Raw genomic sequence first — 20573 nt, 5'->3', positions numbered from 1 at the left:
GGGGAATCAGAGGCGGGGAAACAGAGGCGGGGAATCAGATATGGGGAATCAGAGGTGGCGAATCAAAGGCGGTGATTCAGAGATGGGGAATCAGAGGCCGGGAATCAGAGGCAGGGAATCAAACACGGGGAATCTGAGGCAGGGAATCAGAGCTGGGGAATCGGAGGCGGGGAATCATAGCTGGCGAATCAGAGGCGGGGAATCAGAGGTGGGGAATCAGAGGCGGGGAATCAGATATTGTTAATCAGAGGTGTGGAATCAGAGGCGGGGAAACAGAGGCGGGGAATCAGATATGGGGAATCAGAGGTAGGGAATCAGAGGTTGTGAATCAGAGTTGGGGAATCAGAGGCGGGGAATCAGATATGGGGAATCAGAGGCGGGGAATCAGAGGCGGGGAAACAGAGGCGGGGAATCAGATATGGGGAATCAGAGGTGGGGAATCAGGGGCGGGGTATCAGTGGCAGGGAATCAGAGCCGGGAAATCAGAGGCCGGGAATCAGAGGCGGTGAATCAGAGGCGGGTAATCAGAGGCAGGGAATCGGATGTGCGGAATCAGAGATGGGGAATCAGAGGTGGGGAATCAGAGGCGGTGAATCAGACATGGGTAATCAGAGGCGGGGAATCAGAGGCAGGAAATCAGACACGGGGAATCAGAGGCGGGGAATCAGAGCTGGGGAATTAGATGCAGGGAATCAGAGTTGGGGATTCAGAGGCGGGGAATCAGATATGGGGAAACAGTGGCGGGGAATCAGAGGCGGGGAAACAGAGGCGGGGAATCAGATATGGGGAATCAGAGGTGGGGAATCAGAGCTGGGGAATCAGAGGTGGTGAATCAGAGATGGGGAATCACAGGCGGGGAATCAGAGGCAGGGAATAGAACGCGGGGAATCAGAGGCAGGGAATCAGAGTTGGGGCATCAGAGGTTGGGAATTAGATATGGGGAAACAGAGGCGGGGAATCAGAGGCGGGGAAACAGAGGCGGGGAATCAGATATGGGGAATCAGAGGTGGGGAATCAGAGGCGGTGAATCAGACATGGGTAATCAGAGGTGGGGAAACAGAGGCGGGGAATCAGATATGGGGAATCAGAGGCGGGGAATCAGAGCTGGGGAATCAGAGTCGGGGAATCAGAGGCAGGGAATCAGATGAGCGGAATCAGAGATGGGGAATCAGAGGCGGGGAATCAGAGCTGGAGATTCAGAGGTGGGGAATCAGAGTTGGGGAATCAGAGGCGGGGACTTAGATATTGGGAAACAGAGGCGGGGAATCAGAGGCGGGGAAACAGAGGCGGGGAATCAGATATGGGGAATCAGAGGTGGGGAATCAGAGGCAGGGAATCAGATGTGCGCAATCAGAGATGGGGAATCAGAGGCAGGGAATCAGAATTAAAAGCAGGGAATCAGAGGCCGGGGATCAGAGGCCGGAATCAGATGCCGGGAATAAGAGGCCGGGAATCAGAGGTGGGGAATCAGAGTCCGGGAATCAGAGATGGGGAATCAGAGGCGGGGAATCAGATATGGGGAATCAGAGGTGGGGAATCAGAGGTTGTGAATCAGAGATGGAGAATCAGAGGCGGGGAATCAGAGGCCGGTAATCAGACGCGGGGAATCAGAGGCGGGGATTCAGAGCTGGGGAATCAGAGGCGGGGAATCAGAGTTGGGGAATCAGAGGCGGGGAATCAGATATGGGGAATCAGAGGCGGGGAATCAGAGGCGGGGAAACAGAGGCGGAGAATCAGAGGCAGGGAATCGGATGTGCGGAATCAGAGATGGTGAATCAGAGGTGGGGAATCAGAGGCGGTGAATCAGACATGGGTAATCAGAGGCGGGGAATCAGAGGCAGGAAATCAGACACGGGGAATCAGAGGCGGGGAATCAGAGCTGGGGAATTAGATGCAGGGAATCAAAGTTGGGGATTCAGAGGCGGGGAATCAGATATGGGGAAACAGTGGCGGGGAATCAGAGGCGGGGAAACAGAGGCGGAGAATCAGATATGGGGAATCAGAGGTGGGGAATCAGAGCTGGGGAATCAGAGGTGGGGAATCAGAGTTGGGGAATCAGAGGCGGGGACTTAGATATGGGGAAACAGAGGCGGGGAATCAGAGGCGGGGAAACAGAGGCGGGGAATCAGATATGGGGAATCAGAGGTGGGGAATCAGAGGCAGGGAATCAGATGTGCGGAATCAGAGATGGGGAATCAGAGGCAGGGAATCAGAATCAGAAGCAGGGAATAAGACGCGGGGAATCTGAGGCGGGGAATCAGAGCTGGGGAATCAGAGGCTGTGAATCAGAGGCGGGGAATCAGAAGCAGGGAATCGGATGTGCGGAATGAGAGATGGGGAATCAGAGGTGGGGAATCAGAGGTGGTGAATCAGACACGGGGAATTTGAGGCGGGGAATCAGAGGCGGGGAATCAGAGGCAGGGAATGGGATGTGCGGAATCAGAGATGGGGAATCAGAGGTGGGGAATCAGAGGCGGTGAATCAGACATGGGTAATCAGAGGCGTGGAATCAGAGGCAGGAAATCAGACACGGGGAATCAGAGGCGGGGAATCAGAGCTGGGGAATTAGATGCAGGGAATCAGAGTTGGGGATTATGAGGCGGGGAATCAGATATGGGGAATCTGAGGTGGGGAATCAGAGGTGGGCAAATAGAGGCGGGGAATCAGATATGGGGAAACAGAGGCGGGGAATCATAGGCGGGGAAACAGAGGCGGGGAATCAGATATGGGGAATCAGAGGTGGGGAATCAGAGGTTGGGAATCACAGGCAGGGAATCAGAGGCTGGGAATCAGATGCAGGGAATCAGATGCGGGGAATCAGAGGCGGGGAATCAGAGCTGGGGATTCAGAGGTGGGGAATCAGAGTTGGGGAATCAGAGGCGGGGACTTAGATATGGGGAAACAGAGGCGGGGAATCAGAGCTGGAGAATAAGAGGTGGGGAATCAGAGTTGGGGAATCAGAGGCGGGGACTTAGATATTGGGAAACAGAGGCGGGGAATCAGAGGCGGGGAAACAGAGGCGGGGAGTCAGATATGGGGAATCAGAGGTGGGGAATCAGAGGCAGGGAATCAGATGTGCGCAATCAGAGATGGGGAATCAGAGGCAGGGAATCAGAATCAGAAGCAGGGAATCAGAGGCCGGGAATCAGAGGCCGGAATCAGATGCCGGGAATAAGAGGCCAGGAATCAGAGGTGGGGAATCAGAGTCCGGGAATCAGAGATGGGGATTCAGAGGCGGGGAATGAGATATGGGGAATCAGAGGCGGGGAATCAGAGGCGGGGAAACAGAGAGGGGGAATCAGACATGGGGAATCAGAGGTGGCGAATCAAAGGCGGTGAATCAGAGATGGGGAATCAGAGGCGGGCAATCAGAGGCAGGGAATCAAACACGGGGAATCAGAGGCGGGGAATCAGAGCTGGGGAATCAGAGGCGGGGAATCAGGGTTGGGGAATCAGAGGCGGAGAATCAGATATGGGGAAACAGGGGCGGGGAATCAGAGGTGGGGAAACACAGGCGGGGAATCAGATATGGGGAATCAGAGGTGTGGAATCAGAGGTTGGGAATCAGAGGCAGGGAATCAGAGGCGGGGAAACAGAGGCGGAGAATCAGATATGGGGAATCAGAGGTGGCGAATCAAAGGCATTGAAACAGAGATGGGGAATCAGAGGTGGGGAATCAGAGGCGGTGAGTCAGAGATGGGGAATCAGAGGCGGTGAATCAGAGGCAGGAAATCAGACACGGGGATTCAGAGGCTGGGAATCAGACGGGGGGAATCAAAGGCGGGGAATCAGAGCTGGGGAATCAGGGGCAGGGAATCAGAGTTGGGGATTCAGAGGCGGGGAATCAGATATGGGGAATCAGAGGTGGGGAATCAGAGGTGGTGAATCAGAGATGGGGAATCACAGGCGGGGAATCAGAGGCAGGGAATAGAACGCGGGGAATCAGAGGCAGGGTATCAGAGTTGGGGCATCAGAGGTTGGGAATTAGATATGGGGAAACAGAGGCGGGGAATCAGAGGTGGGGAAACAGAGGCGGGGAATCAGATATGGGGAATCAGAGGCGGGGAATCAGAGCTGGGGAATCAGAGTCGGGGAATCAGAGGCAGGGAATCAGATGAGCGGAATCAGAGATGGGGAATCAGAGGCGGGGAATCAGAGCTGGAGATTCAGAGGTGGGGAATCAGAGTTGGGGAATCAGAGGCGGGGACTTAGATATTGGGAAACAGAGGCGGGGAATCAGAGGCGGGGAAACAGAGGCGGGGAATCAGATATGGGGAATCAGAGGTGGGGAATCAGAGGCAGGGAATCAGATGTGCGCAATCAGAGATGGGGAATCAGAGGCAGGGAATCAGAATTAGAAGCAGGGAATCAGAGGCCGGGGATCAGAGGCCGGAATCAGATGCCGGGAATAAGAGGCCGGGAATCAGAGGTGGGGAATCAGAGTCCGGGAATCAGAGATGGGGAATCAGAGGCGGGGAATCAGATATGGGGAATCAGAGGTGGGGAATCAGAGGTTGTGAATCAGAGATGGAGAATCAGAGGCGGGGAATCAGAGGCCGGTAATCAGACGCGGGGAATCAGAGGCGGGGATTCAGAGCTGGGGAATCAGAGGCGGGGAATCAGAGTTGGGGAATCAGAGGCGGGGAATCAGATATGGGGAATCAGAGGCGGGGAATCAGAGGCGGGGAAACAGAGGCGGAGAATCAGAGGCAGGGAATCGGATGTGCGGAATCAGAGATGGTGAATCAGAGGTGGGGAATCAGAGGCGGTGAATCAGACATGGGTAATCAGAGGCGGGGAATCAGAGGCAGGAAATCAGACACGGGGAATCAGAGGCGGGGAATCAGAGCTGGGGAATTAGATGCAGGGAATCAAAGTTGGGGATTCAGAGGCGGGGAATCAGATATGGGGAAACAGTGGCGGGGAATCAGAGGCGGGGAAACAGAGGCGGAGAATCAGATATGGGGAATCAGAGGTGGGGAATCAGAGCTGGGGAATCAGAGGTGGGGAATCAGAGTTGGGGAATCAGAGGCGGGGACTTAGATATGGGGAAACAGAGGCGGGGAATCAGAGGCGGGGAAACAGAGGCGGGGAATCAGATATGGGGAATCAGAGGTGGGGAATCAGAGGCAGGGAATCAGATGTGCGGAATCAGAGATGGGGAATCAGAGGCAGGGAATCAGAATCAGAAGCAGGGAATAAGACGCGGGGAATCTGAGGCGGGGAATCAGAGCTGGGGAATCAGAGGCTGTGAATCAGAGGCGGGGAATCAGAAGCAGGGAATCGGATGTGCGGAATCAGAGATGGGGAATCAGAGGTGGGGAATCAGAGGTGGTGAATCAGACACGGGGAATTTGAGGCGGGGAATCAGAGGCGGGGAATCAGAGGCAGGGAATCAGATGCGGGGAATCAGAGGCGGGGAATCAGAGCTGGGGATTCAGAGGTGGGGAATCAGAGTTGGGGAATCAGAGGCGGGGACTTAGATATGGGGAAACAGAGGCGGGGAATCAGAGCTGGAGAATAAGAGGTGGGGAATCAGAGTTGGGGAATCAGAGGCGGGGACTTAGATATTGGGAAACAGAGGCGGGGAATCAGAGGCGGGGAAACAGAGGCGGGGAATCAGATATGGGGAATCAGAGGTGGGGAATCAGAGGCAGGGAATCAGATGTGCGCAATCAGAGATGGGGAATCAGAGGCAGGGAATCAGAATCAGAAGCAGGGAATCAGAGGCCGGGAATCAGAGGCCGGAATCAGATGCCGGGAATAAGAGGCCGGGAATCAGAGGTGGGGAATCAGAGTCCGGGAATCAGAGATGGGGATTCAGAGGCGGGGAATGAGATATGGGGAATCAGAGGCGGGGAATCAGAGGCGGGGAAACAGAGAGGGGGAATCAGACATGGGGAATCAGAGGTGGCGAATCAAAGGCGGTGAATCAGAGATGGGGAATCAGAGGCGGGCAATCAGAGGCAGGGAATCAAACACGGGGAATCAGAGGCGGGGAATCAGAGCTGGGGAATCAGAGGCGGGGAATCAGGGTTGGGGAATCAGAGGCGGAGAATCAGATATGGGGAAACAGGGGCGGGGAATCAGAGGTGGGGAAACACAGGCGGGGAATCAGATATGGGGAATCAGAGGTGTGGAATCAGAGGTTGGGAATCAGAGGCAGGGAATCAGAGGCGGGGAAACAGAGGCGGGGAATCAGATATGGGGAATCAGAGGTGGCGAATCAAAGGCGTTGAAACAGAGATGGGGAATCAGGGCAGGGAATCAGAGGCAGGGAATAAAACACGGGGAATCAGAGCTGGGGAATCAGAGGCGGGGAATTAGAGTTGGGGAATCAGAGGAGGGGAATCAGAGGCGGGGAAACAGAGGCGGGGAATCAGATATGGGGAATCAGAGGTGGGGAATCAGATGTTGGGAATCAGAGGCAGGGAATCAGAGGCGGGGAATCAGATGTGCGGAATCGGAGATGGGGAATCAGAGGCAGGGAATCAGAGGCGGGGAATCAGAGGCGGGGAATCAGAGGCCGGGAATCAGATATGGGGAAACAGAGGCGGGGAATCAGAGGCGGGGAAACAGAGGCGGGGAATCAGATATGGGGAATCAGAGGTGGGGAATCAGAGGTTGGGAATCAGATGCAGGGAATCAGAGGCTTGGAATCAGATGCAGGGAATCAGATGCGGGGAATCAGAGGCGGGGAATCAGAGTTGGGGAATCAGAGTCGGGGACTTAGATATGGGGAAACAGAGGCGGGGAATCAGAGGTGGGGAACAGAAGGCGGGGAATCAGATATGGGGAATCAGAGATGGGGAATCAGAGGCAGGGAATTAGATGTGCGGAATCAGAGATGGGGAATCAGACGTGGGGAATCAGAATCAGAAGCAGGGAATCAGAGGCAGGGAATCAGAGTTGGGGATTCAGAGGCGGGGAATCAGATATGGGGAAACAGAGGCGGGGAATCAGAGGCGGGAAAACAGAGGCGGGGAATTAGATATGGGGAATCAGAGGTGGGGAATCAGAGGTGGTGAATCAGAGATGGGGAATCACAGGCGGGGAATCAGAGGCAGGGAATAGAACGCGGGGAATCAGAGGCAGGGAATCAGAGTTGGGGCATCAGAGGTTGGGAATTAGATATGGGGAAACAGAGGCGGGGAATCAGAGGCGGGGAAACAGAGGCGGGGAATCAGATATGGGGAATCAGAGGTGGGGAATCAGAGGTTGGGAATCAGAGGCAGGGAATCAGAGGCTTGGAATCAGATGCAGGGAATCAGATGCGGGGAATCAGAGGCGGGGAATCAGAGCTGGGGAATCAGAGGCGGGGAACCAGAGTTGGGGAATCAGAGGCGGGGAATCAGATATGGGGAATCAGAGGCGGGGAATCAGAGGCGGGGAAACAGAGGCGGGGAATCAGATATGGGGAATCAGAGGTGGGGAATCAGGGGCGGGGTATCAGTGGCAGGGAATCAGAGGCGGGAAATCAGAGGCCGGGAATCAGAGGCGGTAAATCAGGGGCGGGGAATCAGAGGCAGGGAATCGGATGTGCGGAATCAGAGATGGGGAATCAGAGGTGGGGAATCAGAATCAGAAGCAGGGAATCAGAGGCCGGGAATTAGAGGCCGGGAATCAGAGGTTGGGAATCAGAGTCCGGGAATCAGTGATGGGGAATCAGAGGCGGGGAATGAGATATAGTGAATCAGAGGCGGGGAATCAGAAGCGGGGAAAGAGAGGCGAGGAATCAGATATGGGGATTCAGAGGTGGCGAATCAAAGGCGGTGAATCAGAGGCGGGGAATCAGAGCTGGGGAATCAGAGGCGGGGAATCAGAGTTGGGGAATCAGAGGCGGGGAATCAGAGCTGGGGAATCAGAGTCGGGGAATCAGAGGCAGGGAATCAGATGAGCGGAATCAGAGATGGGGAATCAGAGGCGGGGAATCAGAGCTGGAGAATCAGAGGTGGGGAATCAGAGTTGGGGAATCAGAGGCGGGGACTTAGATATTGGGAAACAGAGGCGGGGAATCAGAGGCGGGGAGACAGAGGCGGGGAATCAGATATGGGGAATCAGAGGTGGGGAATCAGAGGCAGGGAATCAGATGTGCGCAATCAGAGATGGGGAATCAGAGGCAGGGAATCAGAGTTGGGGATTATGAGGCGGGGAATCAGATATGGGGAATCTGAGGTGGGGAATCAGAGGTGGGCAAATAGAGGCGGGGAATCAGATATGGGGAAACAGAGGCGGGGAATCATAGGCGGGGAAACAGAGGCGGGGAATCAGATATGGGGAATCAGAGGTGGGGAATCAGAGGTTGGGAATCACAGGCAGGGAATCAGAGGCTGGGAATCAGATGCAGGGAATCAGATGCGGGGAATCAGAGGCGGGGAATCAGAGCTGGGGATTCAGAGGTGGGGAATCAGAGTTGGGGAATCAGAGGCGGGGACTTAGATATGGGGAAACAGAGGCGGGGAATCAGAGCTGGAGAATAAGAGGTGGGGAATCAGAGTTGGGGAATCAGAGGCGGGGACTTAGATATTGGGAAACAGAGGCGGGGAATCAGAGGCGGGGAAACAGAGGCGGGGAATCAGATATGGGGAATCAGAGGTGGGGAATCAGAGGCAGGGAATCAGATGTGCGCAATCAGAGATGGGGAATCAGAGGCAGGGAATCAGAATCAGAAGCAGGGAATCAGAGGCCGGGAATCAGAGGCCGGAATCAGATGCCGGGAATAAGAGGCCGGGAATCAGAGGTGGGGAATCAGAGTCCGGGAATCAGAGATGGGGATTCAGAGGCGGGGAATGAGATATGGGGAATCAGAGGCGGGGAATCAGAGGCGGGGAAACAGAGAGGGGGAATCAGACATGGGGAATCAGAGGTGGCGAATCAAAGGCGGTGAATCAGAGATGGGGAATCAGAGGCGGGCAATCAGAGGCAGGGAATCAAACACGGGGAATCAGAGGCGGGGAATCAGAGCTGGGGAATCAGAGGCGGGGAATCAGGGTTGGGGAATCAGAGGCGGAGAATCAGATATGGGGAAACAGGGGCGGGGAATCAGAGGTGGGGAAACACAGGCGGGGAATCAGATATGGGGAATCAGAGGTGTGGAATCAGAGGTTGGGAATCAGAGGCAGGGAATCAGAGGCGGGGAAACAGAGGCGGGGAATCAGATATGGGGAATCAGAGGTGGCGAATCAAAGGCGTTGAAACAGAGATGGGGAATCAGGGCAGGGAATCAGAGGCAGGGAATCAAACACGGGGAATCAGAGCTGGGGAATCAGAGGCGGGGAATTAGAGTTGGGGAATCAGAGGAGGGGAATCAGAGGCGGGGAAACAGAGGCGGGGAATCAGATATGGGGAATCAGAGGTGGGGAATCAGATGTTGGGAATCAGAGGCAGGGAATCAGAGGCGGGGAATCAGATGTGCGGAATCGGAGATGGGGAATCAGAGGCAGGGAGTCAGAGGCGGGGAATCAGAGGCGGGGAATCAGAGGCCGGGAATCAGATATGGGGAAACAGAGGCGGGGAATCAGAGGCGGGGAAACAGAGGCGGGGAATCAGATATGGGGAATCAGAGGTGGGGAATCAGAGGTTGGGAATCAGATGCAGGGAATCAGAGGCTTGGAATCAGATGCAGGGAATCAGATGCGGGGAATCAGAGGCGGGGAATCAGAGTTGGGGAATCAGAGTCGGGGACTTAGATATGGGGAAACAGAGGCGGGGAATCAGAGGTGGGGAACAGAAGGCGGGGAATCAGATATGGGGAATCAGAGATGGGGAATCAGAGGCAGGGAATTAGATGTGCGGAATCAGAGATGGGGAATCAGACGTGGGGAATCAGAATCAGAAGCAGGGAATCAGAGGCAGGGAATCAGAGTTGGGGATTCAGAGGCGGGGAATCAGATATGGGGAAACAGAGGCGGGGAATCAGAGGCGGGAAAACAGAGGCGGGGAATTAGATATGGGGAATCAGAGGTGGGGAATCAGAGGTGGTGAATCAGAGATGGGGAATCACAGGCGGGGAATCAGAGGCAGGGAATAGAACGCGGGGAATCAGAGGCAGGGAATCAGAGTTGGGGCATCAGAGGTTGGGAATTAGATATGGGGAAACAGAGGCGGGGAATCAGAGGCGGGGAAACAGAGGCGGGGAATCAGATATGGGGAATCAGAGGTGGGGAATCAGAGGTTGGGAATCAGAGGCAGGGAATCAGAGGCTTGGAATCAGATGCAGGGAATCAGATGCGGGGAATCAGAGGCGGGGAATCAGAGCTGGGGAATCAGAGGCGGGGAACCAGAGTTGGGGAATCAGAGGCGGGGAATCAGATATGGGGAATCAGAGGCGGGGAATCAGAGGCGGGGAAACAGAGGCGGGGAATCAGATATGGGGAATCAGAGGTGGGGAATCAGGGGCGGGGTATCAGTGGCAGGGAATCAGAGGCGGGAAATCAGAGGCCGGGAATCAGAGGCGGTAAATCAGGGGCGGGGAATCAGAGGCAGGGAATCGGATGTGCGGAATCAGAGATGGGGAATCAGAGGTGGGGAATCAGAATCAGAAGCAGGGAATCAGAGGCCGGGAATTAGAGGCCGGGAATCAGAGGTTGGGAATCAGAGTCCGGGAATCAGTGATGGGGAATCAGAGGCGGGGAATGAGATATGGGGAATCAGAGGCGGGGAATCAGAAGCGGGGAAAGAGAGGCGAGGAATCAGATATGGGGATTCAGAGGTGGCGAATCAAAGGCGGTGAATCAGAGGCGGGGAATCAGAGCTGGGGAATCAGAGGCGGGGAATCAGAGTTGGGGAATCAGAGGCGGGGAATCAGAGCTGGGGAATCAGAGTCGGGGAATCAGAGGCAGGGAATCAGATGAGCGGAATCAGAGATGGGGAATCAGAGGCGGGGAATCAGAGCTGGAGAATCAGAGGTGGGGAATCAGAGTTGGGGAATCAGAGGCGGGGACTTAGATATTGGGAAACAGAGGCGGGGAATCAGAGGCGGGGAAACAGAGGCGGGGAATCAGATATGGGGAATCAGAGGTGGGGAATCAGAGGCAGGGAATCAGATGTGCGCAATCAGAGATGGGGAATCAGAGGCAGGGAATCAGAATTAGAAGCAGGGAATCAGAGGCCGGGGATCAGAGGCCGGAATCAGATGCCGGGAATAAGAGGCCGGGAATCAGAGGTGGGGAATCAGAGTCCGGGAATCAGAGATGGGGATTCAGAGGTGGGGAATGAGATATGGGGAATCAGAGGCGGGGAATCAGAGGCGGGGAAACAGAGGCGGGGAATCAGATATGGGGAATCAGAGGTGGCGAATCAAAGGCGGTGAATCAGAGATGGGGAATCAGAGGCCGGGAATCAGAGGCAGGGAATGAAACACGGGGAATCAGAGGCGGGGAATCAGAGCTGGGGAATCAGAGGCGGGGAATCATAGCTGGCGAATCAGAGGCAGGGAATCAGAGGTGGGGAATCAGAGGCGGGGAATCAGATATTGTTAATCAGAGGTGGGGAATCAGAGGCGGGGAAACAGAGGCGGGGAATCAGATATGGGGAATCAGAGGTGGGGAATCAGAGGTTGTGAATCAGAGATGGAGAATCAGAGGCGGGGAATCAGAGGCCGGTAATGAGACGCGGGGAATCAGAGGCGGGGATTCAGAGCTGGGGAATCAGAGGCGGGGAATCAGAGTTGGGGAATCAGAGGCGGGGAATCAGATATGGGGAATAAGAGGCGGGGAAACAGAGGCGGGGAAACAGAGGCGGGGAATCAGATATGGGGAATCAGAGGTGGGGAATCAGGGGCGGGGTATCAGTGGCAGGGAATCAGAGGCAGGTAATCAGAGGCCGGGAATCAGAGGCGGTGAATCAGAGGCGGGGAATCAGAGGCAGGGAATCGGATGTGCGGAATCAGAGATGGGGAATCAGAGGTGGGGAATCAGAGGCGGTGAATCAGACATGGGTAATCAGGGCAGGGAATCAGAGGCAGGGAATCAAACACGGGGAATCTGAGCTGGGGAATCAGAGGCGGGGAAATAGAGTTGGGGAATCAGAGGAGGGGAATCAGAGGCGGGGAAACAGAGGCGGGGAATCAGATATGGGGAATCAGAGGTGGGGAATCAGATGTTGGGAATCAGAGGCAGGGAATCAGAGGCGGGGAATCAGAGGCGGGGAATCAGAGGCAGGGAATCAGATGTGCGGAATCGGAGATGGGGAATCAGAGGCAGGGAATCAGAGGCGGGGAATCAGAGGCGGGGAATCAGAGGCCGGGAATCAGATATGGGGAAACAGAGGCGGGGAATCAGAGGCGGGGAAACAGAGGCGGGGAATCAGATATGGGGAATCAGAGGTGGGGAATCAGAGGTTGGGAATCAGATGCAGGGAATCAGAGGCTTGGAATCAGATGCAGGGAATCAGATGCGGGGAATCAGAGGCGGGGAATCAGAGTTGGGGAATCAGAGGTTGGGAATTAGATATGGGGAAACAGAGGCGGGGAATCAGAGGCGGGGAAACAGAGGCGGGGAATCAGATATGGGGAATCAGAGGTGGGGAATCAGAGGCAGGGAATCAGATGTGCGGAATCAGAGATGGGGAATCAGAGGCAGGGAATCAGAATCAGAAGCGGGTAATCAGAGGCCGGGAATCAGAGGCCGGGAATCAGATGCTGGGAATAAGAGGCCGGGAATCAGAGGTGGGGAATCAGAGTCCGGGAATCAGAGATGGGGATTCAGAGGCGGGGAATGAGATATGGAGAATCAGGGGCGGGGGATCAGAGGCGGGGAATCAGAGCTGGGGAATCAGAGGCGGGGAATCAGGGTTGGGGAATCAGAGGCGGGGAATCAGATATGGGGAAACAGGGGCGGGGAATCAGAGGTGGGGAAACACAGGCGGGGAATCAGATATGGGGAATCAGAGGTGTGGAATCAGAGGTTGGGAATCAGAGGCAGGGAATCAGAGGCGGGGAAACAGAGGCGGGGAATCAGATATGGGGAATCAGAGGTGGCGAATCAAAGGCGTTGAAACAGAGATGGGGAATCAGGGCAGGGAATCAGAGGCAGGGAATCAAACACGGGGAATCAGAGCTGTGGAATCAGAGGCGGGGAATTAGAGTTGGGGAATCAGAGGAGGGGAATCAGAGGCGGGGAAACAGAGGCGGGGAATCAGATATGGGGAATCAGAGGTGGGGAATCAGATGTTGGGAATCAGAGGCAGGGAATCAGAGGCGGGGAATCAGATGTGCGGAATCGGAGATGGGGAATCAGAGGCAGGGAATCAGAGGCGGGGAATCAGAGGCGGGGAATCAGAGGCCGGGAATCAGATATGGGGAAACAGAGGCGGGGAATCAGAGGCGGGGAAACAGAGGCGGGGAATCAGATATGGGGAATCAGAGGTGGGGAATCAGAGGTTGGGAATCAGATGCAGGGAATCAGAGGCTTGGAATCAGATGCAGGGAATCAGATGCGGGGAATCAGAGGCGGGGAATCAGAGTTGGGGAATCAGAGTCGGGGACTTAGATATGGGGAAACAGAGGCGGGGAATCAGAGGTGGGGAACAGAAGGCGGGGAATCAGATATGGGGAATCAGAGATGGGGAATCAGAGGCAGGGAATTAGATGTGCGGAATCAGAGATGGGGAATCAGACGTGGGGAATCAGAATCAGAAGCAGGGAATCAGAGGCAGGGAATCAGAGTTGGGGATTCAGAGGCGGGGAATCAGATATGGGGAAACAGAGGCGGGGAATCAGAGGCGGGAAAACAGAGGCGGGGAATTAGATATGGGGAATCAGAGGTGGGGAATCAGAGGTGGTGAATCAGAGATGGGGAATCACAGGCGGGGAATCAGAGGCAGGGAATAGAACGCGGGGAATCAGAGGCAGGGAATCAGAATTGGGGCATCAGAGGTTGGGAATTAGATATGGGGAAACAGAGGCGGGGAATCAGAGGCGGGAAAACAGAGGCGGGGAATCAGATATGGGGAATCAGAGGTGGGGAATCAGAGGTTGGGAATCAGAGGCAGGGAATCAGAGGCTTGGAATCAGATGCAGGGAATCAGATGCGGGGAATCAGAGGCGGGGAATCAGAGCTGGGGAATCAGAGGCGGGGAACCAGAGTTGGGGAATCAGAGGCGGGGAATCAGATATGGGGAATCAGAGGCGGGGAATCAGAGGCTGGGAAACAGAGGCGGGGAATCAGATATGGGGAATCAGAGGTGGGGAATCAGGGGCGGGGTATCAGTTGCAGGGAATCAGAGGCGGGAAATCAGAGGCCGGGAATCAGAGGCGGTAAATCAGGGGCGGGGAATCAGAGGCAGGGAATCGGATGTGCGGAATCAGAGATGGGGAATCAGAGGTGGGGAATCAGAATCAGAAGCAGGGAATCAGAGGCCGGGAATTAGAGGCCGGGAATCAGAGGTTGGGAATCAGAGTCCGGGAATCAGAGATGGGGAATCAGAGGCGGGGAATGAGATATGGGGAATCAGAGGCGGGGAATCAGAAGCGGGGAAACAGAGGCGAGGAATCAGATATGGGGATTCAGAGGTGGCGAATCAAAGGCGGTGAATCAGAGGCGGGGAATCAGAGCTGGGGAATCAGAGGCGGGGAATCAGAGTTGGGGAATCAGAGGCGGGGAATCAGAGCTGGGGAATCAGAGTCGGGGAATCAGAGGCAGGGAATCAGATGAGCGGAATCAGAGATGGGGAATCAGAGGCGGGGAATCAGAGCTGGAGAATCAGAGGTGGGGAATCAGAGTTGGGGAATCAGAGGCGGGGCCTTAGATATTGGGAAACAGAGGCGGGGAATCAGAGGCGGGGAAACAGAGGCGGGGAATCAGATATGGGGAATCAGAGGTGGGGAATCAGAGGCAGGGAATCAGATGTGTGCAATCAGAGATGGGGAATCAGAGGCAGGGAATCAGAATTAGAAGCAGGGAATCAGAGGCCGGGGATCAGAGGCCGGAATCAGATGCCGGGAATAAGAGGCCGGGAATCAGAGGTGGGGAATCAGAGTCCGGGAATCAGAGATGGGGATTCAGAGGTGGGGAATGAGATATGGGGAATCAGAGGCGGGGAATCAGAGGCGGGGAAACAGAGGCGGGGAATCAGATATGGGGAATCAGAGGTGGCGAATCAAAGGCGGTGAATAAGAGATGGGGAATCAGAGGCCGGGAATCAGAGGCAGGGAATGAAACACGGGGAATCAGAGGCGGGGAATCAGAGCTGGGGAATCAGAGGCGGGGAATCATAGCTGGCGAATCAGAGGCGGGGAATCAGAGGTGGGGAATCAGAGGCGGGGAATCAGATATTGTTAATCAGAGGTGGGGAATCAGAGGCGGGGAAACAGAGGCGGGGAATCAGATATGGGGAATCAGAGGTGGGGAATCAGAGGTTGTGAATCAGAGATGGAGAATCAGAGGCGGGGAATCAGAGGCCGGTAATGAGACGCGGGGAATCAGAGGCGGGGATTCAGAGCTGGGGAATCAGAGGCGGGGAATCAGAGTTGGGGAATCAGAGGCGGGGAATCAGATATGGGGAATAAGAGGCGGGGAAACAGAGGCGGGGAAACAGAGGCGGGGAATCAGATATGGGGAATCAGAGGTGGGGAATCAGGGGCGGGGTATCAGTGGCAGGGAATCAGAGGCAGGTAATCAGAGGCCGGGAATCAGAGGCGGTGAATCAGAGGCGGGGAATCAGAGGCAGGGAATCGGATGTGCGGAATCAGAGATGGGGAATCAGAGGTGGGGAATCAGAGGCGGTGAATCAGACATGGGTAATAAGGGCAGGGAATCAGAGGCAGGGAATCAAACACGGGGAATCAGAGCTGGGGAATCAGAGGCGGGGAATTAGAGTTGGGGAATCAGAGGAGGGGAATCAGAGGCGGGGAAACAGAGGCGGGGAATCAGATATGGGGAATCAGAGGTGGGGAATCAGATGTTGGGAATCAGAGGCAGGGAATCAGAGGCGGGGAATCAGAGGCGGGGAATCAGAGGCAGGGAATCAGATGTGCGGAATCGGAGATGGGGAATCAGAGGCAGGGAATCAGAGGCGGGGAATCAGAGGCGGGGAATCAGAGGCCGGGAATCAGATATGGGGAAACAGAGGCGGGGAATCAGAGGCGGGGAAACAGAGGCGGGGAATCAGATATGGGGAATCAGAGGTGGGGAATCAGAGGTTGGGAATCAGATGCAGGGAATCAGAGGCTTGGAATCAGATGCAGGGAATCAGATGCGGGGAATCAGAGGCGGGGAATCTGAGTTGGGGAATCAGAGGTTGGGAATTAGATATGGGGAAACAGAGGCGGGGAATCAGAGGCGGGGAAACAGAGGCGGGGAATCAGATATGGGGAATCAGAGGTGGGGAATCAGAGGCAGGGAATCAGATGTGCGGAATCAGAGCTGGGGAATCAGAGGCAGGGAATCAGAATCAGAAGCGGGTAATCAGAGGCCGGGAATCAGAGGCCGGGAATCAGATGCTGGGAATAAGAGGCCGGGAATCAGAGGTGTGGAATCAGAGTCCGGGAATCAGAGATGGGGATTCAGAGGCGGGGAATGAGATATGGAGAATCAGGGGCGGGGAATCAGAGGCGGGGAAACAGAGGTGGGGAATCAGATATGGGGAATCAGAGGTGGCGAATCATAGGCGGTGAATCAGAGATGGGGAATCAGAGGCGGGCAATCAGAGGCAGGGAATCAAACACGGGGAATCAGAGGCGGAAATCAGAGCTGGGGAATCAGAGGCGGGGAATCAGAGTTGGGGAATCAGAGGCGGGGAATCAGATATGGGGAAACAGGGGCGGGGAATCAGAGGTTGGGAATCAGAGGCAGGGAATCAGAGGCGGGGAAACAGAGGCGAGGAATCAGATATGGGGAATCAGAGGTGTGGAATCAGAGGTTGGGAATCAGAGGCAGGGAATCAGAGGCGGGGAAACAGAGGCGGGGAATCAGATATGGGGAATCAGAGGTGGCGAATCAAAGGCGGTGAAACAGAGATGGGGAATCAGGGCAGGGAATCAGAGGCAGGGAATCAAACACGGGGAATCAGAGCTGGGCAATCAGAGGCGGGGAATTAGAGTTGGGGAATCAGAGGAGGAGAATCAGAGGCGGTGAAACAGGCGGGGAATCAGATATGGGGAATCAGAGGTGGGGAATCAGATGTTGGGAATCAGAGGCAGGGAATCAGAGGCGGGGAATCAGAGGCGGGGAATCAGAGGCAGGGAATCAGATGTGCGGAATCGGAGATGGGGAATCAGAGGCAGGGAATCAGAGACGGGGAATCAGAGGCGGGGAATCAGAGGCCGGGAATCAGATATGGGGAAACAGAGGCGGGGAATCAGAGGCGGGGAAACAGAGGCGGGGAATCAGATATGGGAAATCAGAGGTGGGGAATCAGAGGTTGGGAATCAGAGGCAGGGAATCAGAGGCTTGGAATCAGATGCAGGGAATCAGATGCGGGGAATCAGAGGCGGGGAATCAGAGCTGGAGAATCAGAGGTGGGGAATCAGAGTTGGGGAATCAGAGGCGGGGACTTAGATATTGGGAAACAGAGGCGGGGAATCAGAGGCGGGGAAACAGAGGTGGGGAATCAGATATGGTGAATCAGAGGTGGGGAATCAGAGGCAGGGAATCAGATGTGCGCAATCAGAGATGGGGAATCAGAGGCAGGGAATCAGAATCAGAAGCAGGGAATCAGAGGCCGGGGATCAGAGGCCGGAATCAGATACCGGGAATAAGAGGCCGGGAATCAGAGGTGGGGAATCAGAGTCCGGGAATCAGAGATGGGGATTCAGAGGCGGGGAATGAGATATGGGGAATCAGAGGCGGGGAATCAGAGGCGGGGAAACAGAGGCGGGGAATCAGATATGGGGAATCAGAGGTGGCGAATCAAAGGCGGTGATTCAGAGATGGGGAATCAGAGGCCGGGAATCAGAGGCAGGGAATCAAACACGGGGAATCTGAGGCAGGGAATCAGAGCTGGGGAATCGGAGGCGGGGAATCATAGCTGGCGAATCAGAGGCGGGGAATCAGAGGTGGGGAATCAGAGGCGGGGAATCAGATATTGTTAATCAGAGGTGTGGAATCAGAGGCGGGGAAACAGAGGCGGGGAATCAGATATGGGGAATCAGAGGTAGGGAATCAGAGGTTGTGAATCAGAGTTGGGGAATCAGAGGCGGGGAATCAGATATGGGGAATCAGAGGCGGGGAATCAGAGGCGGGGAAACAGAGGCGGGGAATCAGATATGGGGAATCAGAGGTGGGGAATCAGGGGCGGGGTATCAGTGGCAGGGAATCAGAGCCGGGAAATCAGAGGCCGGGAATCAGAGGCGGTGAATCAGAGGCGGGTAATCAGAGGCAGGGAATCGGATGTGCGGAATCAGAGATGGGGAATCAGAGGTGGGGAATCAGAGGCGGTGAATCAGACATGGGTAATCAGAGGCGGGGAATCAGAGGCAGGAAATCAGACACGGGGAATCAGAGGCGGGGAATCAGAGCTGGGGAATTAGATGCAGGGAATCAGAGTTGGGGATTCAGAGGCGGGGAATCAGATATGGGGAAACAGTGGCGGGGAATCAGAGGCGGGGAAACAGAGGCGGGGAATCAGATATGGGGAATCAGAGGTGGGGAATCAGAGCTGGGGAATCAGAGGTGGTGAATCAGAGATGGGGAATCACAGGCGGGGAATCAGAGGCAGGGAATAGAACGCGGGGAATCAGAGGCAGGGAATCAGAGTTGGGGCATCAGAGGTTGGGAATTAGATATGGGGAAACAGAGGCGGGGAATCAGAGGCGGGGAAACAGAGGCGGGGAATCAGATATGGGGAATCAGAGGTGGGGAATCAGAGGCGGTGAATCAGACATGGGTAATCAGAGGCGGGGAATCAGAGGCAGGAAATCAGACACGGGGAATCAGAGGCGGGGAATCAGAGCTGGGAAATTAGAGGCAGGGAATCAGAGTTGGGGATTCAGAGGCGGGGAATCAGATATGGGGAAACAGAGGCGGGGAATCAGAGGCGGGCAAATAGAGGCGGGGATCAGATATGGGGAAACAGAGGAGGGGAATCAGAGGCGGGGAAACAGAGGCGGGGAATCAGATATGGGGAATCAGAGGTGGGGAATCAGAGGTTGGGAATCAGAGGCAGGGAATCAGAGGCTGGGAATCAGATGCATGGAATCAGATGCGGGGAATCAGAGGCGGGGAATCAGAGCTGGGGAATCAGAGGTGGGGAATCAAAGTTTGGGAATCAGAGTCGGGGACTTAGATATGGGGAAACAGAGGCGGGGAATCAGAGGCGGGGAACAGAAGGCGGGGAATCAGATATGGGGAATCAGAGGCAGGAAATCAGACACGGGGATTCAGAGGCTGGAAATCAGACGGGGGGAATCAAAGGCGGGGAATCAGAGCTGGGGAATCAGAGGCAGGGAATCAGAGTTAGGGATTCAGAGGCGGGGAATCAGATATGGGGAAACAGAGGCGTGGAATCAGAGGCGGGAAATCAGAGGCGGGGAATTAGATATGGGGAATCAGAGGTGGGGAATCAGAGGTGGTGAATCAGAGATGGGGAATCACAGGCGGGGAATCAGAGGCAGGGAATAGAACGCGGGGAATCAGAGGCAGGGAATCAGAGTTGGGGCATCAGAGGTTGGGAATTAGATATGGGGAAACAGAGGTGGGGAATCAGAGGCGGGGAAACAGAGGCGGGGAATCAGATATGGGGAATCAGAGGTGGGGAATCAGAGGTTGGGAATCAGAGGCAGGGAATCAGAGGCTTGGAATCAGATGCAGGGAATCAGATGCGGGGAATCAGATATGGGGAATCAGAGGAGGGGAATCAGAGGTTGGGAATCAGAGGCAGGGAATCAGAGGCTTGGAATCAGATGCAGGGAATCAGATGCGGGGATTCAGAGTCAGGGAATGAGATATGGGGAATCAGAGGCGGGGAATCAGAGGCGGGGAAACAGAGGCGGGGAATCAGATATGGGGAATCAGAGGTGGCGAATCAAAGGCGGTGAATCAGAGCTGGGGAATCAGAGGCGGGGATCAGATATGGGGAATCAGATGTGGGGAATCAGAGGCAGGGAATCAGATGTGCGCAATCAGAGATGGGGAATCAGAGGCAGGGAATCAGAATCAGAAGCAGGGAATCAGAGGCCGGGAATCAGAGGCCGGAATCAGATGCCGGGAATAAGAGGCCGGGAATCAGAGGTGGGGAATCAGAGTCCGGGAATCAGAGATGGGGATTCAGAGTCGGGGAATGAGATATGGGGAATCAGAGGCGGGGAATCAGAGGCGGGGAAACAGAGGCGGGGAATCAGATATGGGGAATTAGAGGTGGCGAATCAAAGGCGGTGTATCAGAGCTGGGGAATCAGAGGTGGGGAATCAGAGTTGGGGAATCAGAGGCGGGGAATCAGAGCTGGGGAATCAGAGTCGGGGAATCAGAGGCTGGGAATCAGATGTGCGGAATCAGAGATGGGGAATCAGAGGTGGGGAATCAGAGGCGGTGAGTCAGAGATGGGGAATCAGAGGCGGTGAATCAGAGGCAGGAAATCAGACACGGGGATTCAGAGGCTGGGAATCAGACGGGGGGAATGAAAGGCGGGGAATCAGA

Source organism: Narcine bancroftii, unplaced genomic scaffold, assembly GCF_036971445.1.
Source record: "Narcine bancroftii isolate sNarBan1 unplaced genomic scaffold, sNarBan1.hap1 Scaffold_160, whole genome shotgun sequence".
NCBI lineage: Eukaryota > Metazoa > Chordata > Chondrichthyes > Torpediniformes > Narcinidae > Narcine > Narcine bancroftii.
Note: the sequence above shows the minus strand (reverse complement) of the source record.